At 40.0% G+C, this 26,722-nt stretch overlaps 1 protein-coding gene across 4 annotated transcripts in view; it reads left to right on the top strand.

Moving 5' to 3' along the window:
- Positions 1 to 26,722, top strand: part of LOC101433889 (zinc finger protein 596-like) — a 96,660-nt gene that overhangs the window by 34,472 nt on the left and 35,466 nt on the right. For 2 of the 4 annotated variants that reach the window (XM_071207812.1, XM_071207810.1), the window contains one exon: positions 24,671 to 24,824. The exons of the other annotated variants lie outside the window; for them this stretch is intronic. The gene's annotated coding sequence lies outside the window, so the exon portion shown is untranslated. The remainder of the gene's footprint in view (positions 1 to 24,670; positions 24,825 to 26,722) is intronic. 4 annotated transcript variants of the gene reach the window in all.

Genomic DNA, 26,722 nt, shown 5'->3' with positions numbered 1-26,722 from the left:
GGTGATATTGCATAAATGACTGTTTTTACAAAATATAAATACAAATATACTAAAGAAAAGGAAAAAGAATAGCAGGTATGTATGCCAGGCAAGACAGAGAGAGAGAGTGATGAGTTTTGTTTTTTTTTTTTTTTTAAAGATTTATTTATTTATTTAATTCCCCCCCTCCCTTGGTTGTCTGTTCTTGGTGTCTATTTGCTGCGTATTGTTTCTTTGTCCGCTTCTGTTGTCGTCAGTGGCACGGGAAGTGTGGGCGGCGCCATTCCTGGGCAGGCTGCTCTTTCTTTTCACGCTGGGCGGCTTTCCTCACGGGCGCACTCCTTTCGCGTGGGGCTCCCCTACGCGGGGGACACCCTTGCGTGGCACGGCACTCCTTGCGCGCATCAGCACTGCACATGGCCAGCTCCACACGGGTCAAGGAGGCCCGGGGTTTGAACCGCGGACCTCCCATATGGTAGACGGACGCCCTAACCACTGGGCCAAAGTCCGTTTCCCAGTTTTGTTGTTTTTTATCATCATTATTATTATTAGAATAATGAAAGTGCTCTGGGAGTGATCTGGGTGATGAATGCACAAACGTGATTACAGTGAATACTGTTGATTATACTCTTTGGATGGATTTATGCTTTATTAATATGTATCAGTAAAACTGAAAAATGCTTAAGAAAAATATGAATGTACAAAATTAGAAAAGAAAAATTATTAATAAGAGGGAAAATAGTAAAAAAGACTAAAACTTTGAAAAGTTGAAGGAAAAAAACAGGAAAAAATAAAATAATAAAAAATAAAATGCCAGATAAATGAGAAGAGATGATAGACAAAACAGGTAAATGCAGAAAAGAAGGAAGAAGAGGGAAAAAATGAAAGAAAAGAAAGAAAAAATAAAGAGGAAGGAAAGGGGAAAAAAGAAACATGGTAAAATATAAATGAAAGATGAAAAAAGGAAAATGAAAAAAATGGGAAAAAATGGGAAAAATGGAATGAGAAGAAAAGACAAAAAATAGGGGAGGAATGAAAAGAGAATAAAACACAAGCAATAAAAAAAAAAAAGTAAAACAAAAGGAAACAAAAATCTGGGTTTCCCTCTCAGACCACTAGGACTAGTTAGGTTCCTCATCTCAAGACTACCTGTTTTGGTCAATCAATCATCCCAAACACACACACACAAAGGAAAAAAACAGCCCTCCCTTTCAGGACACCAGCAACTCCCTAGTCTACTCCTCTGTGGCTGCATATAGCTGCCAATCACCCAACAGCCAGTCTGTAAGCCTGTATCCATATAAAGGGATTTTTAAAAAAAGTCCAGGAAATAAAAACCCCCTGCTAGGTTCCCACAGCTCTCCCCATGCTCCCCTACCCTAAGCAGGCTGGGCACAAACTAGTCTGTGGGATAGCTCCTCAGCAGCTCCCATCTCCCCAAGAGCCAGCTGTTTGGCTCCCCCTCCCCCAGGGTTGGCTGAGTGGTTTTCATCTCCTCAGCCAGCTGGGCTGTTCCCCTTTTTCCTGGTGCCAGCTGAGACCCTTCCCTCTTAGCTACCCACTCCTGTTGCCCCTGCAACACCCTGGCTTCCCTTATGCCCAGCAAGCCTGCCTACTTTCCCACAGTTTCTACAGCAGGGGTTCTTAAACTTTTTTGTTCCACGGACCCCTTTGCCAGTCAGGTGAAAACCACGGACCCCTTACCAAGCCCACACTATACTGTGTATTATTTAATAACCATGTCACATTCCCCCCAACATGTCCCCACAAGAATAATTTTTTTTTGAATTTTACTTCAAACTTATGGACCCTAGTTAAGAGCCAGTTTTAGAGGAAGAGCGCAGCCTGCTGTTCCCTACTCTTCCATCTTGGACCTCCTTCCCCATAGGTTTTTGTTGTATTTTCTTTTTCATTCACCTTAAGATATATCCTATTCCCCTCGTGATTTCTTCTTTCAACTATTCATTATTCAAGAACGTGTAGTTTATTTCCACATATGTAGTATTTATTTCTAGTTTGATTATTCCATTGTGGTTTTAGAAGATACAATGTATGTATTCAATATTTTTAATTCACTGAAACTTGTGGTCTATCCTGGATAATGGTGTTGTGCACTATAGTAGTATATTCTGCTGGTTTTGGCTAAATTGTTCTACTTATATCTGTTTGGACTAGTTGGCTTATAATATCATTCTAGTGTTCTATTTCCTTATGGGTCTTCTGTGTAGGTGTTTTATCGATTATTGAAAGTGTTGTATTGAAGTCTCCTATTATTGTAGATATCCCTTCAAATCTGTCAAGGTTTGCCTTAATATATTTTGTGACTCTGCTGTTAGGTTGGCATATTTGGCATAATTGCTATGTATCCTTGTTTGCTTGATTCTAACAGTATATATTATCCTTATTTGTTCTTGTAAGAGTTTTTATTGTCTATTTTATCTGACATTAGTATAGTTACTCCCATTCTCTTTTAGTTACTACTTGCATGAAATATTTTTCCATCCATTTCAATTTCAACTTCCTTGTGTCTTTGAATTTAAAGTGTTTTGTAAACAGTATATATTTGGATTATGTTATTATTCATTCTGCAAAATCTCTGCCTTTTGACTAGACAACTTAATCCATTTACATTTAAGATAATTACTGATAATACAGGGATCTTTTCTCCCATTTTGCTGTTTTTTCTTAAGTCATACCTCTTTTGACCCTCAGTTCTTCTAATGATTATTTTCATATTTTATTTTGTGTACTATACAATAGTGAGTCCCTTCTCTCTCATTTCTCTTTGTATATATTTTGCAAAAAATTTTTTTGAGTTAACCATGGTGCTTAAATTTCTTATCCTAAATCTGTTAACAGTCATGTTTCATTTTCTTCAACTTAAATTCCATTGCATCTATACCTTCCAAACCCGTCAACCACCTTTTATTCTTTTTGTTACATTATGTATTTATTGTACACATAAAACCCTAGATTTATCATTCTTTTTTATGCATTTGCACTTCAGAACCCCAGAGTATTGAAAAGTAGAGTTACATACCAAAAATAAAATACAAGAGTGCTATTGTATATAATTATCAATATGGTTTCCTTATCAGATAACTTTTTTCTTTATACCTCTTTAATCTTCTAGTGGCCTTTCATTTTATTCTGAACAAGGCCCTTAGATTTCACCATTGGGCAAATATTGTAGTGATGTACTCCCTCTGTTTTTGTTTATCTGCACATTTTCTAAAGACTGTCTCACAAGATATAAAATTCTTGGTTGGCAATTGTTTTCTTTCAGCTTTTCATCCCACTGCCTTATTTTCTTCTTAAATATTTCATCCCACTGCCTTCTTTTCTTCCATGGTTTCTGATGAGAAATTGCTATTTATTCTTTTTTTTTTTTTAAGATTTATTTATTTCCCCACCCTACGCCCTGTTCCCCTTCTCCCACCCTGCAGTTTTTTGCTATCTGTGTTGTCTTTTCTTCTTATTTTCTGTCCTCTAGGATTCAATGGGATTTGATCCTGGAGTCCTCTGATGTGGAGAGAGGTTCCTGTCAATTGCGCCACCTCAGTTCCTGGTTTCTGCCGCACTTCACCTTGACTCTTCCCTTGTCTCTCTTCTGATGCATCATCTTCTTGCTGTGTAACTCATTGCATGGGGCACTGGCTCACCACATGCACACTCGTGCAGGCACTTGTGCAGGGACTGGCTTGCGACATGGAAACATCTTCTCTTTTTTTTTTTTTCTTCACCAGAAGGCCCCAGGAGTTGAACCCAGGTCCTCCCATATGGTAGGCAGAAGCCCTATCACTTGAACCACATCTGCTTCCCATTATCTAATCTTATTAGAAATCTTTGTATATAGCACACTGCTTTTATCTTGCACTTTTAGGAATCCGCCCTTTTCTTTGGCATTCAACAATTTGACTACTATGTCTGGGTTTGGTTGTCTTCAGTTTTACCCTGTTTGGGGTTTATTGGATTTCTTGAATGTGTATATTCACTTTGTCAAATTGAGAAATTTTCTATCATTATTTCTGTGAATATTCCTTCTGTTCTTTCTCTCTTTTTATTCCTTCTGCAAGTCCCGTAATCCATATTTTGGAATCTCGGTAGTGTCCCACATGTCTCTTAGGCTCTGTTTACTTTCTCATTCTTTTTTGCTTTCTGCTCCTCATCCTTAATAATTTCAGTTGTCTCATCTTTAAGTTCATTGATTTTTCTGTTAGCTCTAATCTGCTGATCAAGTTTTCTAGTGAATTTTTTTCTAAGTAATATATATATATATTTTATTGATTTTGTAAAAATATTACATTAAAAAAATATGAGGTCCCATTCAACCCTACCACCCCCACCCCACCACTCCCCCCCCCAGCAACCCTCACTCCCATCATCATGACACATCCATTGCACCTGGTAAGTACATCTCTGGGCATCTCTGCACCCCATGGTCAATGGTCCACATCATGGCCCATACTCTCCCCCATTCCATCCAGTGGGCCCTGGGAGGATTTACAATGTCCGGTGGTTGCCCCTGAAGCACCTTCCAGGGCAACTCTAAGTCCCAAAGGTGCCTCCACCTCTCATCTCTTCCTGCCATTCCCCATACCCATCAGCCACCATGTCCACTTTTCCCACTCCAGTGCCACCTTTTCTCTGTGGACCTTGGATTGGTTGTGTCCGTTGCACCTCTATGTCAAGAGGAGGCTCAGATTCCACATGGATATTGGATGCAATCCTCTTGCTTTCAGTTGTAGGCCGTCTAGACTCCATGGTGTGGTGGTTGTCCGTCTTCAACTCTATCTTAGCTGAGTGAGGTGAGTCCAATAAATCAGATTGTAGGAGCTGAAGTCTGTTGGGGCTCAGGGTCTGGCTATCATATTGTCAGTCCAGAGATTCAAATCCCTTAAATATATCTTAAACCCTAACACCAAGTACAATTCCAGTAAAGTAGCATGAAAGTTTTGTGCAAAGCGATCCCATCTGAGTCCAGCTCCATCACGCAGAAACACCAGCTCCAAAGAAGGGCCATCTGATATGGCAGTAAACCCCATCTGCCATGACCATAGACCCCGTGGGTCTCTTTAGCCCTCAAAGGAATGAATACCTGGGGTTGTATCTACTTTATCTGTCTCTTAGACTCTGCTCAGTTGTGCTTAAGGGCAATCCTTCTGAAAGCCTCCAGACTCTTTTTTAGAGACTCGTAGCCATATAAACTCATTTCTCCTTTCCATTTCCCCCTTACATTAGGTCAAACAGCATTTTAAAGTCATGTTATTATATGTGAATTTTTAATTTCGGTTATTGTGGTCTTCAACCCCAGTATTTATTTTTATTTCTTAAAAAAAATTTTTTAGCTCTTTATTTAAGATACTCATTCTGTTCATTCATAATTTTCCTGATATCTTTTTGTTCTTTCTCTGTGATTTTCATTAGCCTTTCGATTATGTTGAAGATTGAAATACATGTATAGTCTTGACTTGTATGTCCAAAGTCTGGTCATCTTCATTGATGGGTCCTGAAATTTTGTCTTGTTCCTGGAGATGAACTATAATTTCCTGTTTCTTTGTTTGTCTTATAATCTTCTGTTGCACATTGTATCTTTTAATGAGTTAACTCTTGGATTTAGTGCCTGAACTGTCTTTTCCTTAATTTTTTATCGAGCTTCTGATATGACAGAGATTTCCTTGAGTTCCAGCTGCTAATAAAAACAAGCAAACCCAAGCAAGTAACCTCTTTCAGTTTTTGCAAATAGGCTCGGTTTTGGTGTAGCCCTCCTGCCTAAAAGATCAGTCTGAAGTAAAAGTACCATCCCCTGTCTGTCTTTCTATGTCTGAATCTTGTTTTGGGCATGAACTCATGATCTTAGGAATTCTTCCATTTATATAGATGCGTGCCCTCTCTACTTTTTGTGGAATAGGCAGCCCCCCATCCCACGTGCTCTATTGTATGTACTGAAGTGGTTAATCCTTTTCTTTAGGTCTCTTTGATTTGATTGTTTCTTACATTTCTCTAGCTATGCATAACCTGCTTCTGCCTGCAGGGCATATTCAGGGCAGGTGTGGGTGATGAGTGTCCTGGTATAGTCCTTCCTTTTTAATGTGAGCATTTAGAGCTGTACATTCCCCTCTGAGCACTTTCTTTCATGAATTCCATGAGTTTTGATATGTTATATTTTTATTTTCTTTCATTTCAACATATTTCCTAATTTACCTATTGGTTTCTTCTTTAATTCATTTTTTCTTTAAGAGTGTATTTTTAAAATTCCATATATTTTTACATTTTCCAAATTTTTTTCTATCATCGATTTCCAGCTTCATTCTATTATGTTTGGAGAAGATAATTAGTATGGTTTCAATCTTTCTAAGTTTATTAAAACCCATTTTGTGCCTTAACATGTACTCTATCTTTGTGAATCATCCATGGGCTCTTGTCAGGAATGTGTGTTCTGTTGTGTTGAATGAGTTATGATATTTACATCTGTTTCATAGTATTTTTCAGGTCCTCTATTCCCTCATTGATTTTTTTGTCTGGATATTCTAGCCATTATCTAAAGTAGCATATTGCAGTCTGCTATAATTGATGTACAGCCATCTATTTTTCCCTAAGTCTATCAATGTTTGCTTCATATATATTTGAGCTCTGATGTTGTAAGTATATATTTTTATAATCATTATATCTTCTTGATTAGTTGCACATATATCAATATATGTTTCATTCTTTGTCCTTTCTAGAAGTATATCACTTTGTTTATTTTTCCTGATAATAATTTAACCATTCATATTAAATTTTTTTTACAATTTGTGTTGCATATTTTTTCCATCCTTTCACTTTCAACCTGCTTGCGTCTTTGAATTTGAGTCTCTTGTAAACACATACATAGACACATATTTTTATATATTACTTGTAAACATACATGTCATGCTTTCTTTTCCATTCTTATAAGCTCTACCTTTTTACTGGGGAGTTTGCATTTAAAATAACTACTTGTCACATCTGGTGGTAACAGGGCCCTACACAGACCCACACTGACCTGGAAAAGCTTCAGGATCATTGATGAGGGAGTGGCAGGAGGCACTGCATACCTAGCCAGGTCCATGCTGCCCCCTGACACATAAAGTGCTTAAACTGCATAGAATGCTATTTTCTGAAAATGCTTTGTCTGGTCAGTGCCCCAAATCCCCACTGAAAAGTCCCCTGTGCTATGAGCAGGAGGGACACATGGTGTAGGAGTGAGTCAAGGCTCCCAGCATTCCTTCTAGACCTGCACCTGTTTGTTTCCAAGCCCCAGGCTGTTCCGTCCCTCCCCTCATCAGCAGAGCTCTTTCCCACCCACCCCTCATCCATATCAGCCGGAGGAGAAGGGAAATAGGATTTGATATTCTCTCTAGTGTTGGAGAGGAAAATAATGCCATTTCTAGAGTTTCTGTCACCCAAAAGAAATGGTGCATTGATCCACTCATGGCGACTGCATGTCCTGCTCGCCTGGTACTTGCACAGCAACAGGAATGGACACTGAGGTGTGGCCATGTGCACAGCAGAGCAGCTGCAGCACCTTCTGAGCTTTTTCATCTCCTTCTGCAGTGGGTAGGAGTTTGGAAATTGATGTGCATGTACTAACCTTCTTATCTCTTCTACATGGCTGTTGAAAGACAAGGAGACTGGACTCCCTTGAGTTTAAACTTGCCAATTTCAGCAACCTAGCAGAATCCTAGGAGAAGGAAAAAGCTAGAAGACTTAAGATTTTATTTAAATGGCCCTAGATTCAACTAGGCAGACTGAGGTAAAAGGTGAGAATGAAGGATGTATCTTCTCTCAACTTTGCCTAAACTGAGATATATATATATTTTTGTACCATTCTTTCAAACATTCTGAAGTATCCCATACTTTGTAGACCTTAATAGCTGCTCACTGAATTCCCTTGGATTACTATCATTATCACTTCAGCAAGTAGGTCTTCCTGTTTGTCTGTGGCTGTATTATCAGGATGTTTGTTTTATTTTTATACGAAAGTAGCAAACAGTTCATTTGGAGATGTTGGTTTGTAATATAAAATCTTGTTGAAGTTGTTTTATATGTGATGGTTTCCTGAAGAACCCAACACACTGATATATTTGTTTAAAATATATTTTTATTACAGAAGTTGTGAACTTGCAAAACAACCATGCATGCATGTGTGTGGAATTCCCATATAACACCCCTTCAGCAACACATCACACTGTTTTGGAACATTTGTTACAGATCATGAGAATATCATCAGACTATTTACCACTGTAGTCTATAGTGTACATTTGGCATATTTTTTCCATACCCCTCTATTATTAGCTAGTACATCTTTGGCATTGATGCAAGAATATTAGAATATTGCTGTTAACTATTGTCCATAGGTTACGCTGTATTTTTTTAACATGGTTCTCCACATTCCCACCTCCCTGCAATAGTGACATACATCCATTCTAGTTCAGAGAAGGACATTCTTGCATTTGTATCATTAACCACAATTCTCATGCATCTCTGGGTTTACTGTGTTATTCAGGACGTAGATTTTTCTCTAGCCTTCTTTCATTGACATTTTCAACCCTAGACTACTCTTTTCAGCCATAATACCATTTATAAACCAACTGCTATTCACTATAATATGTTACCATAAACACATTTCAGTCAAGTTAATTAAAACTTCTACATGTATTAAGTATCAGTACTCCTTCAAAGCCTCCTCTTATCTCCAAATAATCTGTACTCTAGGTTTTAACTCCTTGCATTTATTCTTAGTATTTAGTTCCTATTAATGAGAACCTGCAATAATTGTCCTTTTGTGTCTGGCTTATTTCACTTAGCATAATGTTGTCAAGATTCATCTATGTTATCTTTTGTGTACCAATTTCATTTCTTCTTACTGCAGCATAGGATTCCATAATATGTATATACCACATTTTGTTTATCCATTCATTGGTTAATGGACACTTGTGTTATTTCCATCTTTTGTCAATTGTGAATAATGCTGCTATGAACATCTGTATACAAATGTCTGTTCACATCACAGTTTTCAGTTCTTTTCTTTGTATTCCTAGTAGAGGAATTGCTGGATCATAATGGCAGTTCTATATTTAGCTTCTTTTTAATAATGGCCATTCTATGAGGTGTGAGGTGATATCTATCATTTTGATTTCCCTAATGGGAGTGATATTGAACATTTTTTCATGTACTAGCCATGTATTTCCTTCTTGGGGAAAAGTCTATTTAAGTCATTTGCCCATTTTTAAATTAGATTGCTTGCTCTTTTATTATTCAGATGTATGTTCTCTTTGTTTAAAATGTAAATCAAACCCTTATGGTATAAGTGATTTCCTAGTATTTTCTCCCACCTAGTTGGATTCTTCCGATCTGTGAGAATGGAATGTTCTTCCAATTATTTAGGTTTTTGAAAAAATTTTTAGCATTGCATTGTTGTTTCCTAAATACAGTTGCTTTACATCCTTGGTAAAGTTTATTTCTAAATATTTGATTCTTTTAATTGCTATTGTAAATGGAATTTTCCTCATGACTTCCTCCTCAGATTGTGCATTACTAGTGTATAGAAACATCACTGATTTTTGTGTATTGATCTGTGTATCCTGACCCTCTTCTCAAAGGGTTTATTAGATCTGGAATCTATGTTGTAGATATTTCAGAACTTTTCCTAGGTATAGGATCATATCATCTGTGAATAGCAAGAGTTCTACTTTTTCCTTTCCTATATGGTGCCTTTTATTTCTTTTTCTTGCCTGATTTCTCTAGCTAGAATCTCTAGCACTATATTGAGCAACACTGGTGACAGTGGGCATCTTTGTCTTGTCCCTGACCTCAGCAGGAGAGCTTTCGCTCTTTCACCATTGAGTACAATGTTAGCTGTGGGTTTTTCATATATGGCCTTTATCATTTTGAGAAAGTTTCCTTCAATACCTATATTTTATACTTTTCTTTATCAAGAAAGGTTGCTGTTACCACACTAATTAAAGAAGTTGTTGATGTGGGAGGAGTGGGGGTTGTGGGGAGTAGGGAATATGGGAACCTCATATTTTTTAATAAAACATTTTGTGATATCTACTTATCTTTAAAAATAAAAAAATAAAATGGTAAAAAATTAAAAATTAAAAAATAAAGGATGCTATATTTTGTCAAATGTCTTTTCTGAATCAATCAATAGTATCATGTGATTTTTCTTCTTTGATTTATTGATAATCTCTAGTATTACACTGATTTTCTTGAATCACCCATGCATGCCTGGTAGAAAACCACTATCATGATGAATAACTCTTTTAACGCATTGTTGGGTTTGATTAGCAAGTATTTTGTTGAGGATTTTCGCATCCTTATTCATTTGGGAAATGGGTCTGTAATTTTCTTTTTTCATGATACCTTGACCTGGCTTTGGTATTAGGGTGATACCGGGTTTATAGAATGAATTTGATAGTGTTTCTTGTATGTTCAATTTTTTTGGAATAGCTTAAGTAAGATTGGCCTTCAGTGATCTTTGAATGCTTGGTAGAACTCAATTGTGAAACCATCTGGACCTGGGCTTTTCATTTTGTGAAGTTGTTTGATTACTGTTTCAATGTCTTTATGATTGGTTTTTGAGGTCTTCTGTTTCTTCTAGGGTCAGTGTTATTTCCATGGGGTCAGTAATAATATCCCTGTTTTCATTTTTTATTTTATTTATTTGCATCTTCCCTCTTTTTTTCTTTGTCTAGCTAAGGGTTTGTTGAGTTTATCAATCTTCACAAAGAACCAACTTCTGCTTTTGTTAATTCTTTCTATCGCTTTTTTTGTCAATTTCATTTATTTCTGTTCTGATCAAGTTTATTCCTTCATCTTTCTTTGAGACTAGTTGGCTTTTCTTTTTCTAATTCCTCCAACTGTGGAATTAGGTCATTGATTTTAGCTCTTTCTTATTTTTTGATGTAAACATTAAGGAGTACAACTTTCCTCTGAGCATTGCCTTCACTGCATCCCATAGGTTCCAATATGTTGTGTCCTTATTTATTGATTTCTCTCGCAATTTCTTTCATGCCCACTGATTAAGAGTTTTGTTTAATCTCCATATATTTGTGAATTTTTCCTTTTTCTACCTCTTGTTGATTTCCAACTTTATTCCATTATGATCAGAGAAAGTGCATTGTATACTTTCGATCTTGTTGAATTTATTGGGATATGCTTTGTAACTGAACATGGCCTATCCTGGAGAAAGATCCATGAGCACTTGAGAAGAATATATATCCTGCTCTTTTGGGGTCCAGTGTTTTGTATATGTCTATGTAGTTTAGTTCATTTATTATATTATTCAAGCTCTCTGTTTCTTTATTGGTCCTCTGCCTGGATGGTCTATCCAATGCTGCTATGGTGTACTGAAGTCTCCAACTATTATTGTAGAGATATCTATTTCTCCCATAAGTTTTGCCAGTGTTTATCTCATGTGTCTTGGGGTATCCTGGTTAAGTGTATATGAATTTATGACTGCTATTTCTTCTTGGTGAATTGCACCTTTTATTAATATGTAATGTCCTTCCTTGTCTCTAATAACAGTTTTGTTTTTAAAGTCTGTCTTATCTGATGTAAGTTTAGCTACTGCATGCATGGGATTTTTTTCCCCCAGCCTTTCACTTTCAGTCTATCATTATCCTTCTGTCTAATGTGAGTCTCTTGTAGATGGTATATAGATGTCTTATATTTTCTCATCCATTCTGCCAGTGTGTCTTTTGATTGGGGAGTTTAATCCATTAACATTCAATGTTATTACTGTAAAGGCAGTTTTTATTTCACCCATTTTGACCATTGAGTTTTATCTGTTAGATTTTATTTTCACCACTCTTTCTATATTTTTATTTACTTTTATGGATATAATATTTTCTAGATTTTCTTCAAAGCCTCTCTCTCCTGTCTTTTCTTTTCAGGCTATAGCACTCCCTTACTATTTCCTGCAAAGCTGGTCTCTTGGTTACAAACTCTCTCATTTTCTGTTTATTTATGAATATTCTAAACTCACCCTGATTTTTGCCAGATATGATATTCTTGGCTATCAGTTTTTCTCTTTTAGTATCTTAAATATATCATACCTCATGCTTTCATGACTTCTTTTTTTAAAATATATTTTTTATTTATTTTTAAAAGCCACATAGATCACAACAAATGTTAGGTTTTAAAATATTAGACATTCCCATGTGCCCTGTTCCCTACACCACCACCCCCGCTTCTCCCACATCCACAACTTCTTATATTAGTGTGGTACATTCATTGCATTTGATGAATACGTTTTGGAGCACTGCTACACAGCATGGATTATAGTTTACATTGAGTTTAACACTCTTTCCCAGTCCATTCAGTGGGTTATGGCAGGATATACAATGTCCAGCATCTGTCCCTGCAATATCATTTAAGACAATTCCAAGTCCCAGAAATGCCCCCATATCTCATATCTTCTTCCCTCTCAGCAACTACCGTGGCCACTTTCTCCAGATCAATGCTATAGTTTCTTCCATTAATAGTCACAATAATTCTATAGTAGAATACCAGTAAGTCCTCTCTAGTCCTCTTTTATTCCCAATCCTGAGGACTCGGGGATGGTGATGTCCACTCCACCTCTTAATTGAGAGGGGTTTAGATCCCACATGGCTGATGGATGGGACTCTCCTGCTTGCAGTTATAGACTCTCTCAGTCTCAGGTGTGGTGGTGGTCCCTCCTCACCTCTTTGTTAGCTTACCCAGGTAAGTCCAATGAATTGGAGAGTATGTGTTGCAACTTTGCTGAGGCTCAGGGCACAGCTGGAACGTGAACAGCCCAGAGATTCAAGTCTCCTGAACATACACTAACCCCATCACCAACTACAGGTTCAATAACAGGGACAGAAGAGGCATGTGTAGAGAAGTCACATCTGAGTCCAACTCGGTCATACTCGGTTGCACAAATCCCAAAATAGGGCCCACTGGCAAGGCACCAAACTCTGGAGCCATCTGCCATGACCATAGAACCTAGGTGTCTCCTTTGCCCTCAGGAGCATCACTATCTGAGGTAGTATCTACTTTTAGCTTTCTATGAGATCCTGCTGAGATGTGCATAAGCACAACCCCTCTGATGACCTCCTGGCTCATTTTGAAGACTCTTATCCATGTAAATTCATTTGTATTTACCATTTCCCCCTTTTTTTTCAAGGTCTTTTTCCAGTTGCATTTCATGACTTCTGATGAGAAATTGGCCCTGAATCTTTTTGGGTATCCCTGATGTGTTATTCATCACTTTTCTTTGGCTGTTCTCAGAATTCTCTGTCTTTGGTATTTGAAATCCTAATTAGTATTTATTCCAGCTTTGCAGGAAATAGTAAGGGAGTGCTATAGCCTGAAAAGAAAAGACAGGAGAGAGAGGCTTTGAAGAAAATCTAGAAAATATTATATCCATAAAAGTAAATAAAAATATAGAAAGAGTGGTGAAAATAAAATCTAACAGATAAAACTCAATGGTCAAAATGGGTGAAATAAAAACTAATTAGGATTTCAAATAAATGTGTCTCAGAATTGGTCTATTCAGATTTACTTGGATGGGAGCATACTGTGCTTCTTTGACATGGATATCTAGGTCCTTCAATGGGGTTGGGAAATTTTTTACCATTATTTCTTCAAATATTCCTTTTCCCTTCTGTTCTCCTTCAGGAACACACATGTTTGCATGTCTCTTGCTGTCATTTAGTTCCGAGACCCTGTTCAATTTTTTTTCATTCTTTTCTTCTTCTGTTCTTTTGTATATTTGCTTTTGGTGGCCATATTTTGAAGCTCACTGATCCTTTCTTCCTCATATCTGCTATTATATGCCTTCCATGTATTTTTAATTTCATTTATTGCAACTTTCATTCATAAAAGGTCTGCTACTTTTCCTTGTATGCTTTCAAATTCTTCCTTGTGCTCACCCAGTGTCATCTTTTTTTTTTTTTTTTTTCATGTGCCAGGGGCCAGGGATTGAACTCAGGGCCTCATATGTGGGAAGGTGGTCCTCAACCACTTGAGCCACATCTGCTCCCCCAATATCTGTTGTTTTTTTTTTTAAGATTTATTTATTTATTTATTTATTTCTCTCCTCTTCCTCCCACCCCCTGCCCCAGTTGTCTGTTCTCTGTGTCAATTTGCTGCATGTTCTTTTGTCCGCTTTTGTTGTTGTCAGCGGCATGGGAATCTGTTTCTTTTTGTTGCGTCATCTTGTTGTGTCAGCTATCCATGTGTGTGGCGCCATTCTTAGGCAGACTGCACTTTCTTTCGTGCTGGGTGGTTTTCCTTATGGGGTGCACTCCTTGCCGTGGGGCTCCCCTATGTGGAGGACACCCCTGTGTGGCATGGCACTCCTTGTGCGCATCAGCACTGTGCGTGGGCCAGCTCCACATGTGTCAAGGAGGCCCGGGGTTTGAACCACAGACCTCCCATGTGGTAGATGGATGCCCTATCCATTGGGCCAAGTCTGTGTCCCTGTTTTGTTTAGTTTTAAAAGATTTTATTTCTCCCTCCCCGTTCTCTCCGTTGTCTGCTCTCTCTGTCCATTCACTGTGTGTTCTTCTGTGTCTGTTTGTATTCTCATTAGACGGCTCTGGCAACCAATCCTGGGACCTTCCAGAGTGGGAGAGAGGCACCACCTCAATTCTCTGTTCACTATGTCTTCTTATTTTCTCTCCTCTCTGTCTCTTGTTGCATCATCTTGCTGTGGCAGTTCTCTGCGTTGGCCCGCACTCCTGCGCAGGGTGGGATTCCAGTGTGGGCCGGCACTCCGCGTGGGCCAGCTTGTCATGTGGGCCAGCTTGCCTTCACCAGGAGGCCCTGGGCATCGAACCCTGGACCTCCTGGATGGTAGATGGGAGCCCAAGTGGTTGAAACACATCCGTTTCCCACCCAGTGTCTTTTTAATATCCTTAATCTTTTTAGCCATCTAATTGAATTTATTAAGTGCGTTTGTTTGAACATCAGTGATTAGTTGTCTCAACTCCTGTATGTCATCCGGAGGTTATCTTATTCTTTTGACTGGGCCATATCTTCCTGTTTCTTGGTATGGATTGTAAATTTTTTTGGTATCTGGCTCACTAGATGGATTCATTCTGGGTGCAATTTCTCTCTCTAGTTTAGGGCTTCCTTTCCCTTTTTCTCTTGCTGGTTGTGTAGTAAGAGCAAAGGATGATGTTGGTAATGTAAGCTGTGACGCATTGCCCCAGGGACTGATGAAACTTCTCCCACCTTTCTCCTCTGCTACAGAGCTGTAGCCATGTGTAATAATAAAAGTCATGCAGACCAAGATCATCTATAGTTGCCCGGAGAGACTGGTAAAACTTCCTGCCCCATCTTCCCGTACCTTGGGATGGGATGGAGCTGCGGTATGGACAATAAATTATGCTGTGTGGGTCCAAAATGACTGCAGTTGCCCAGGTAGACTGATGTAGCACTGGCCCCCCTCCTCCCCTGCCAGGGGAGGAGATGGACCCTCTGTAGTGCCCAGCAGTCTAATCCATGTGGTCCTAATGCTCCTGCAGTTCTTCTGAGAGGCTGAGGGAGTACTGTCCCTTCTGCCCTTCAGGGGGTGGGGATGGGTCCACAGGCACCTAGCAGTCCTGTCCTTTAAGCTGAAAGTGCCTGCTGTTGCTCAGACAGGCTGAGGAGACACCAGCCCCCTCCTACCCTATTGAGGGATGGGTATAGATCCACAGGTACCCTCCAGTGTAGTCCGTGGAAGCCCAAAGTGCCTGCCATTGTCCAGAAAATCTGGTGAAACACAGCTACCCACCTATCCTACTTGGGGGTGGGGATGGAGCTAGAGGTGTCCGACTGTTCAGTCTGTATAGGACAAAAGCACCTGCAGTTGCCCAGAGAAGCTGGGGAAACACCGCCCCCCTCTTGTTCTATTGGAGTAGGGGTGGATCCACAGGCACCCAGCAGTTGAGTCATGCAGACAAAAGTACCTGTAGTTGCCCAGATAGGCTGAGGAAACACCAACCCTTTCCTCTTCTTTGGTGTATGTGTGTGTGTGTGTGTGTGTGTGTAGATGGAATCTAAGACACTTAACAAACCGGTTTGTGCAGGCCAAAAATATCTACAGTTGCCTAGAGATGCTGAAGAAACACAGGTCCCTCCCTATCCTATTGGGGGGAGAGGACAGAGCTACAGGTGTCTTAGTATCCAGTCTGTGCGGGCCAAAAGCACCTGGAGTTTCCCTGAGTTGCTGAAGAAACACTAGCCCCCCTCTTATCCTATGGAGCTAAAGGGGTGGAGATGGAATCGAAAGTGCTCTACAAATGAGTTTAGAGGCCAAAGAAACACGGCTCCTTTCCTGTCCTATTGGGATGTGGCGATGGGTCCCTAGATATCCAAATATCCCGTTTATGTCAGCTGAAAGCTTCTGCAGTTACCCAGAAAGGCTGGTGCAAATCCTGCCAGCTTCCTCCCTGCTGGAGGTAGGGGTGCAGTCTCATCTGGGAGAAAAGAAGCTGGTCCCTACCATCACTGTGATTTTTCTGTCAGCCCCTCTTCCCCTCATACTGGGTGCAGAGTTAAAATGGTGGCTACCAGCTTCTTTTTACTTGGACAGGTTCAAGCTTTAACTGTTTTTAAGATTATAGTTTAGGCAGCCTAATTTACTAGTCAGTATTTGAAGTCAGTGGCCAACCTTCTCTTCCTTCCCTGTTTTTGGGAAATGGAGCTTCCAAATCCAGCCATGGAAAAGCTCCCTAGGTGGCTTCTGCTGACAGTGTATGATGAGCACTGGCCTCCGCAGCATGGAATGCTCTGCTCTCACATCTTTACTGTAGATGGGTAGTTTCCCCCTTCCATTCTTTCAAGGATGTTGCAGGATGCTCTTCTAGTCTCCTGGGACTCCCCAACAGGGACTTTAAATGGTTCTGGATGATTACTAACTGCCTTGTAGAATGAGGTGTCTCTTGGAGCTCCTTACTCTGCCACCATCTTGTTCCTCCCTCACACTGGTAAGTCTTTAATAGTGAAACCTGGGAATCTTTTTCCCAGCTGATTATCCCAACCTGGCTAACTGTGGATCTTTTGGCATCCTATATCTCAGAGTTGGGAATATCTGGGACAGTGCCAAGCTTTTAATTGAGGAGAGCTGACAGACTTAAATGAAATTCTTCTTGCCCAATGATTATGTGTAGCCTCAGATAAGTAATTTTTCTCTCTCCATTTAATCCTTTGTTATATTGATGTAATAAAGATTTGTGAAGTTTCTGTGTAAATTATTTAAGCATCATACCTAAAGTAGAGCAAACTATAAATGACAAAAATAAAATAAAATAACTACCGATAATACATTACTTCTGCCATTCTGCATTTGTTTTCTGTAAGCCTTTCACTATTTTTGCCCCTCATTCCTTCCATTACAGCATAATTTTGTCTTCAGGTGATCTGTCATAGTGATCCCTTTAGAATCTATATTCATTTCTTTGTTTGCATATTTTTCTGATGATTTCTTCTGTTATTATGGGGCATAAATTGTGTGACATTCTAAATCTATAACAAGATCTATGATTTGTTACTAACAATTTCAATAGCACATGCACACTATGTTCTTATAGACTTTCATTCCCCTTCCTTATGTAGTTCTTGTTACAAATTACTTCTTAGTATTTGTGGCTCCAAAACTATAGATTCATCGTGACTTTTTATGCATTTGCTTTGTAGATACTGGTAAAAGTAAAAAGTGCAGTTACACACCAAAAATGCAAGAGTACTAGCATTTATACTTCATTGAGCTTTGTTCCATTGTCATTTTTGGGGGTACCAATAAGTCTTTATTTACTCCTTATATTATCCCAGGGAAAAGAAGGGAAGGGAAAGGGTAAGCAAGTGTTATAAAATGATAGTAGAGGGCAAGGAAGTACTCAGTACAAAATTAACTGTCAAATAAACATACCCCAGTGATGGGATCATGAAACCCCGAGGGGGCTAAGTCTCCTGCAATTCAGGTATGAATGGAAAGAATTAGGGAAAGAACAGACAGGTACATTCTTTCTTACCCTCCTTTCCTCCCCATAAATTCAATATTCCACACAGAGCTTTAGTTTCTAGCAGTAAATATGGAGTTATATTCTCCTGTCTCCTAGTAAACAATCTTGTGGCCACTTTAGCGTAAGTTTCTTGCAGATGCATGAAAGTTTCCGAGTGATTTGGATATGCATTCATCTTCCCTTTCTTGGTGTCTCACCTGCACTTTCTACATGGAAACTAACCCTCCCCCCACATTATTCCTCTCTGTCCTATGACTGATAATTAAGTTGATTTGGTCAGTCCAAATACAGCAGTGTTAATCTTTTGGCTTCAATCATACCAAGGAATGGTCTTTACTCAGACGGTTGGGAATGAGAGATGGAGTGTTCCTAGATTCTTCAGGTTTTTTTTACAAATCGTTGAAGAATTTTGGAGATACCCCCAAAATTAATGTATGTGGGGTTGGGGAATGGGAACTAGAGAGGGGTGATGGGGTAAGACAGAAGATCTACTCTAAAATAGGATATAGGGGAAGGGGAACAAAAACGGTAGTTCTAGATCCCTGCTTCAAGAGGGGACCCAAGCATATCCTTTTGCCTGGTGCAGAATCTTCTGTCCAGTGTGCTTTTGCTATTTTTCTTTAAACACAAAAAAAAGAAGTTTGAAAAAAATAAAAACCCCAAAAGAACATAAAGACCAACACATATTTACACAAACTAGGCCACCTAGTAATCACCAAACCTGCTACTTGTGAAATTCTACAAACCTAGACTAGTAGAATTAGAGGAGGACAGCATTTGGGGGAGATAAGAACCCAAGATCAGACACACATTACCCAGTGCATTCTGTTGCATTTGCCCCATTTCAACACAGTATGGTAGGTGTCCAGTGATTCTATACCATGTTAAAGAAGCCCCCTTTCTCCTTCAGCTAGCACGACACTAATCACTACTGCAAAGGGGTAGGACTTTGGCTCTGTGCATAACAAAGCAGACTTCACTTATGTTCTCACTCAAAGCCAAGCAGGAAAGTTCAGATTTTTGAAAGGTTAAGTTTTTTGGTCTTTGCTTCATACACCCATCCTTGAACATATACATGCACTCCCATTGTGCATGGCAAGTGTAGCCTAATCCAGTGAAGGATAGATCTGGTGTGCCCAGCAAGTCCTGTGCCCTAGGATGAAGGGGCTGGGGACAGGAATCCCTTATTACGTATATAGATAGCTCTCACTAACCTTGGCTTCCTCTCTTGACCGGTAACCTGGTCCAGCCTCTCCTAACCTCTGTATCACCTTCCTGTTTTGACTGATAACCAGTCTTCCAGTAGGAGATCAAGTCATGGGGTGACCCAGTTAAAAACCTAGTTCCCATGAAACACTTTCTGTGTGGAGGGATTTCAAGAGGACACTATTAGTCAAAGGGGAGCTGATGCAAAATACCAGAAATCTGTTGGCTTTATTTGGGGTGGAAGCTTATAGTTACCAGGCCATAAAGCATAAGTTACTTCCCTCACCAAGTCTGTTGCCACGCGTTAGAGCAAGATGGCTGCTGATGTCTGCCAAGGGTTCAGGCTTCCTGGGTTCCCTCTTCCTGGGGCTCATTTCTCTCTGGGCTCAGCTGCTGCGCTCTCTCCTCAAGGCCAGCTGTAGACTATCAGGCAAACAGCTTGTCTCTCTTCCCAGGGCCTCTGCTGTGTCCAGCTGAGCCTTCTCTCCTTCCTCACATATCTGCTGCTTTATGTGTTTACTTTCTAGGTTCTAGGACCAAAACTCCCACTCTCTTCTCTGCTGTGTGGTTTTCTCTGTGAGTCCCTCCCCACCAAGGGGTGGGGATTCAACGTCCTGCTGATGTGGCCCAATCAAAGCATTAATCATTATTTAATCCAGTAAAAGTGAACCTCTAAATCCAATATACTCTTTCCTTCTGGAACAGACCAGTTTACAAATATAATGCAATATCTGTTTTGGGAATTCATAAACAGTATCAAGCTGCCACAGACACTATGGCAAAAATGCCAGCTCTAATTGGCAAAAATAAGATAGTTCAGATAGTTGACTTTGTGGTGATAAAACAACAGCAACAAAGTATTCCTGCTGTGCAGACCTGGAGCTGCTGCCAGAGTATCCTTGAGATTGCTCATGTACCTGAGAACACTGCAGGAATGAGGGCCTTAGAGTAAAATATACAAAAATACAAAACCAGACTACTTATATTAAGGGGAAAAATGTTTAAAAAATGCAGAAGATAAATCATTTGCACACAGCTAGTGCAGCTGGCATCCTGGAGAAAGTGGAACACAAGTTGCAGTTATCCAAGGGAGCAAATAAATGAAATTGTATTGGCCCAGGATGGGATAGGAGTGAGCTTAGGAGCAGGTCTGCAGCTGTCCCAACCACCCCTTTTTTGTCTGTCATCACAACCCACTGTGTGGGAGAGTTCCTCGCACCTTGTTCCCAGAGTGGGCTATGGTGTCTGTTATGTACTTCACCTATCATCTTTACCAGATAGCAGAGCTTGCTCACTTGCATTTCAGTGTTTCAAGGGCTATCCTCCCTTTAACACTTTTTTTTAAGCAAAATTTTATTGATACTAGTAAATAACACATATAATTCATCCAAAGTGCACAATCAGTGATATTTGGTATAATTGCATAGTTGTGTATTCATCACTTCAATGACTATTAGAGTATTTTCATTATTTCAATAATAATAAACCAAAAAAAAAACAGACAAAATTCTTCACTTCTCAATCTCTCTCATTTCCCCTGCTGTACATAACTGCTATTTCTGGCTATTCTTGCACAATTATTTATTTATTCAAATAGTTTTATTGAGATATATTCACATACCATACAATCTACTTAAAGTGTACAATCAATGGCTTTTGGTATAATCACAATGTTATGCATGCAGCATCACAAATTTAGAACAATTTCATTACTACATAAAGAAAACTCCACACTACTTAGCATGCCTTCCTTAGCCCTACATAACCACTAATTAAATTTCATCTTTATAAATTGATTTATATTTACATTTTATATAAATGGAATCATACAATATGTTATACAGTATACTTAGTTCATAGTAGCACAACCATACAGTATTTGTCCTTTTGTGTCTGGCTGCTTCACTCAACATAATGTCCTCCAGGTTCATTCATGCTGTCATATGATTTACAATTTCTTTTTTTTAATTTTTATTTTTTTTACACTTTTAAAGTTAATAGATCACACAGAACATTACATCAAAAAATGTAAGAGGTTCCCATATAACCCACTCCCCCCCATCATTTTTGTAAATTGTATTTTTTTGAAGATATATACATCACAAAAAATGTTACATTAAAAAACATAAGAGGTTCCCATGTACCCCCCACCCTCCCACACCTGCAACCTCCCCCATCATTGTGGCACACTCATCACACTTGGCGAACACATTTTGGAGCATTGCTGCACCACAAGGATAATACTTTACCCTGTAGTTCACACTCTCCCCTAGTACATTCAGTGGGTTATGGCAGGATATGTAAAGTCCAGCATCTGACCATGCAGTATCATTTAAGACAACTCCAAGTCCCAAAAATGCCCCCACATCACATCTCTTCATCCCTCTCCCTGCTCTCAGCAGCTACTGTGGCCACTTCCTCCACATCAATGCTACAATTTCTTCTATTTCTAGCCACAATAGCTTTATAGTAGAATATCAGTAAGTCCACTCTAATCCATATTTGATTCCTCCATTCTGTGGACCCTGGCATGGCGACGTCCACTCCACCTCTAGATCAAGAGGGGGCTTAGATTCCACATGGATGACGGGTGCAATTCTCCTGCTTGCAGTTGGAGGCACTCTTGGTTCCCTGGTGTGGTGGTTGACCACCTTCACCTCCCTGTTAGCTGGCCTGGGTGAGTCCAACGAACCAGAGAGGAGGAATCACAACTCTGCTGAGGCTCAGGGCCCCGCTGGCACTTTTTAACCCTGAAAGAGTTCCAAGTTAGAGAACAGAAAGGCAAGCACCTTGTATCAGTTTTCCAGGGAATGCTCAGAGAGTTCAAAACAGACAAACCCAATTCCTTGGGATCAAGATCAGCCCTGCCCCCTCTGGAATCAGGTGCACAACTGGGAACATGGGTTGCAGGCTTCAAGACAACCCAACACTTGAGAAATGGGATATAGGACTAAGTTAAAATGAGGTCTCCTGCCTCATTTAAGTTAACTTTCTTGTTTCTACCTTCTTATGGTTGCTATAAACCTTTGAACTGTTTCCCAGGGTTATGACAAACATGATTTTGACAGGTTTTGCTTTTTTAAGCATTGTTGTGGAGGAGGGATGAACCATAGATTCATACTGCAGTATTTTTACTGATACCACCATCTGCATATTTCTAAAATAGGAATCTCCCATATTTCATCGCAACTTCTAACGCAATGGATATTCTGCACCTTGAAATTATGTCAGCATTTTACAAAAATTTTTAACTCCAGAATCCATCACTAGAGATTCTGATTTAGTTGTTCTTGGCTGAGATCTGGGTATTCAGAGTTTAAGGGCCCCAAGGTGACTTGAATAGGCATCAAAGTCAGAAAACCACTTCTGTAAGGAAGTGGAGACCCAGAGCAGGGCTGTGCTGTTCAGCGTGAAGTGCATGTGCCAGCAGTGTCAGCACGTTCCTGGGCTTGAGAGAAAAGCAGATCCCAGGGCCCACCCCAGACCTGCCGAACCCGGATGTGCAGCTTACAGGATGCAGAGATTCAGGTGGATGTTAAAGGGAGAACAGCATTGGCTCTCAACTGTCTTCACCTTCCAGACCACTGTACTTAAATCCTATGCAGAAAAATGAGGATCCTGCCACTGCCTCACTCTGTTTGTATCCAAAAACACCTCTACTTAAAAGAGAAACTACAGGTGTTTGCCAAGAAAAGTTATCATTTGGTAGTGAACTTTTACTGTTCCAAACTGTTTCCGTTGCTTTGAGTGTTGGATCAAAGTATATATTCTTGGTGAAACGGACTTGGCCCAGTGGATAGGGTATCTGTCTACCACATGGGAGGTCCGCGGTTCAAACCCTGGGCCTCCTTGACCCGTATGGAGCTGGCCACGGCGCAATGCTGATGCACGCAAGGAGTGCCCTGCCACATAGGAGTCCCCCGCGTAGGGGAGCCCCACGCGCAAGGAGTGTGCCCCGCAAGGAGAGCCGCCCAGCATGGAAGAATGTGCAGCCTGCCCAGAAATAGCGCCGCACACAGAGAGCTGACACAACAAGATGACCCAACAAAAAGAAACACAGATTCCCGTGCTGCTGACAACAACAGAAGTGCACAAAGAAGAACACGCAGCAAATAGACACAGAGAACGGACAACCAGGGTGGGGGGGGGAGAGAAATAAATAAATAAATAAATCTTTTTTAAAAAAAGATATATTCTTAGGTTAGAATACTGAATAATACAGCCATCATTTCGATAACAAACAAGAATTTCCTCCCAGCCACATTTCTTTACATCATCAATGCCACTTCCCAGCAGTATTTTTTATTATTTTAATGCTTCTTTGTATACCTGAGTTTTTGGATAATGTTTTCATTTTTAGTTTTATATTTCTTTGTTTATATTCAATCTTTGTGTTTCCAAAAATGCATAGTTGTGAATCCACATCTTATCTTCCCACTTCTCAGCCCTTATCATTTCCAAATTAATTATATCATTATTTTTGTTCAATTAATTTAGTGCTTACATTATTTTCTCTATGCAAATAATATTTATTGCAGTTTTGTAGATTTTTTCCATGCAAAATTATTTTTCCAGAATCAGCAATAGCTTTAATCTATCATTTTCTTCATTGTCATTAGAGCCACATTTTATCACCCTAACATTCCAAAATAATTGTAAAATTACTCCCATTACTTCCTTCCACTTACTCAAATTCAAGTAATAATCTGTTATATCTAGTTTTTTTCACCCGGGGATCCTCTTTTTTGCAGCCCTCTATTCTAACTCCAGTAGTGAGTTTTCTGGGCCTTTTGGGAACATTGATCCTGTTGCACAGTTTCTTATGCCATTCATCTTCTTTTCTTGTGCCCTGCAACATAGGTTTCCCTGTGTGAGGAGTCCCTGGTCTCCCCACTTGTAACTCTTCTTTTCTTGTAGTAACTTCTGTGCAGTAACTTTCTCATAAGTTGTGAGTAGGCAGAGAATTGGTTACGAGCATGGATGCCTAGCAGTTCTTTTTCTATCCTCACCTATTCAGATAATTTGACTCTGTAAGAAGCCAGTAAACAATACAAAACAAGATAAACAAATAAAAATCCAGTTCTCATTGTTCTTAGATTTTAATTCTTTCATTAAGTATTTGATGCTGCTATCTTTGTTTAGGTATGCGATCTATATTTTCTTCTCACATAGATTTGCATCTTCTGTTTTTATCAACTTTTCTCTATTAGGATAATGCTGTGCCTATACCAGTTTTCACTGCTTTTTCCTCATACATCTTATGATGCAAGTCATGGGTCTACAACCATGTCTCATGTGTCTCACAAGTGTATTTTCTTTCCAGTAGGATTTACACCAAGATGGGAGCCTCTTCAAAGGGCAGAGGTTTTGAAGTCTCTGCTGTGGTATTGGGACAGTTATATAGGTATCTTTATAACCTATATCACCTAGTTTCCTATATGGTTCATGAATCTGTATCTTATGTGTCCTCTCCCCTGCAGGGATCCACATCACAGAGACTTTCCTTATCAGGGAGGCAGATATGATGGGGCAGGAAACAGACGGGAGGAGTGAATTGTCCTGGAACACTTTCAGTCCAGAAAGCACCCGTGAGCCACAGTTACTGAGTCTAGTGTATGAGTGATTTGCTCCTAGGTAAGTTTATCTAGAGAAATCTTGAATTCTTGCTTTACCTTGAATGGTGGTCTATAGGGGCAGGCCTCAGCGATGGTGACATCGCAGGGCATGTTTATTCCCAGGCAATTTATCCACATCTGCTTAAGCCAGGATGTGAGGCGTGAATACTGTCAATTCTTCTGTGGGGCCGTTCTTTGTACTGCAATAGTACTGAAGCCTCCTATTTCTGGAACACCTTAAACAATATCCAGCATGACCTTCTTTTAGATACAGGCCTAGGAATCAGTAGTTTGAATAGTCACATCCAACATTGGTACCTATTTCCAGTTCACCAAAACTTCTGTGTTTCTATCAAAGTTTGGACAACTAATATTACATTTTTCTTCACTGTCTCCTTCCCGAGACAACGAACCCCAGAAGGGTAGGTCTCAGGTTGTGTGTCTCAGCTTTGTACGCCACAGTGTGCCCTATGAAAATGTTCAGAAACTCTGTTGGCAGAATGACTGACCCCTGATTCGGATGTTTGTCCTTAAAGCCCATGTTCCGGGGTTAATGTTGAAGGAACCACCTTGAGGGTGAAGCTGGATAGGCCCCCCCAAAATTACATTCTTGAAGGTCATCCGTTCCTGTGAGAGTGATCATTTCATTTGGTTACTTCAGTTAAGGGCTTTTTTATTAGATTAACTCAGTAGGGCATGGCCCAAGATGGGTCTTAATCCTCTAACTGGAGTCCTTTATAAAGGGGATGAGCACAGATAGAGAAAAATCTACGGGAGAGAAAGTCAGAGGAAGCCAGAAGCTCATGGCAGATGCCACCATGTGCTCTGCTGTGAGAGAGGTGTCCGGGATCACTGGCTGCCAGTCTTCAGGGAGAAAGCATTGCCCGATGATGCCTTGATTTGGATATTTTTCTCAGCCTCAAAGCTGTAAGTTTGCAACCTATTAAATCTCCATTGTAAATACCAACCTCTTTCTGGTGTATTGCATTTCAGCAACCTACCAGACTAGAATACCACCTAGGGAGTAAGTATTTGAGGTGCTCTGAAGAAGTCAATGACCAGTTAAGAAATTTTGGGGATTAGTAGAGCAATGTTTGGGAGCTTCCTGATTTAAGCTCAAGGGTAATTAAATAAAAGCCATTAATATTCCCTGATGTAGGGGTGGCGGACTTGGCCCAGTGGTTAGGGCATCCACCTACCACATGGGAGGTCCGCAGTTCAAACCCTGGGCCTCCTTGACCCGTGTGGAGCTGGTCCATGAGCAGTGCAGATGTGTGGAAGGAGTGCCATGCCACGCAGGGGTGTCCTCCGCATAGGGGAGCCCCCTGCGCAAGGAGTACGCCCCGTAAGGAGAGCCGCCCAGCGCGAAAGAAAGTGCAGCCTACCCAGGAATGGCACTGCACACACAGAGAGCTGACACAAGATGATGCAACAAAAAGAAACACAGATTCCCTTGCCACTGACAACAACAGAAGCAGACAAAAAAGACGCAGCAAATAGACACAGAGAACAGACAAGCGGGGTGGGGGGGAGGGGAGAGAAATAAATAAATCTTTAAAAATATATATATATATTCCCTGATGTAGACTCTTTCAGTAAACATCTGAATTTGGACATGTGAAGATGGAACAAAAAAGTGATTAATATATGATCGCAATTGTTTACATTTATGAGTACTTAGACTCTTTGTCTTCAGGTAAAATTGCTCCCACCCCCCACCGATGGCTCCCTTGTCTGCTTACACGCTGATTTTGCGCGTTCTTTTGCACTCATTCTCTGCTCATTGTTTTTCCTTTAGGATGCAGCAGGACCAAACCTGGGACCTCCCATGTGGGAGGCAGACGTCCAACTGCTTGAGCCACATTGACTCTGTGCTCGTTTTTTTTCGTTTTTCATTGTCCACTTATTGTTTGCTCA

This window comes from Dasypus novemcinctus, chromosome 14 (genome assembly GCF_030445035.2).
Source record: "Dasypus novemcinctus isolate mDasNov1 chromosome 14, mDasNov1.1.hap2, whole genome shotgun sequence".
NCBI classification, from domain to species: Eukaryota; Metazoa; Chordata; class Mammalia; order Cingulata; family Dasypodidae; genus Dasypus; species Dasypus novemcinctus.
Note: the sequence above shows the minus strand (reverse complement) of the source record. Positions and strands in the feature narration are given on the sequence as shown.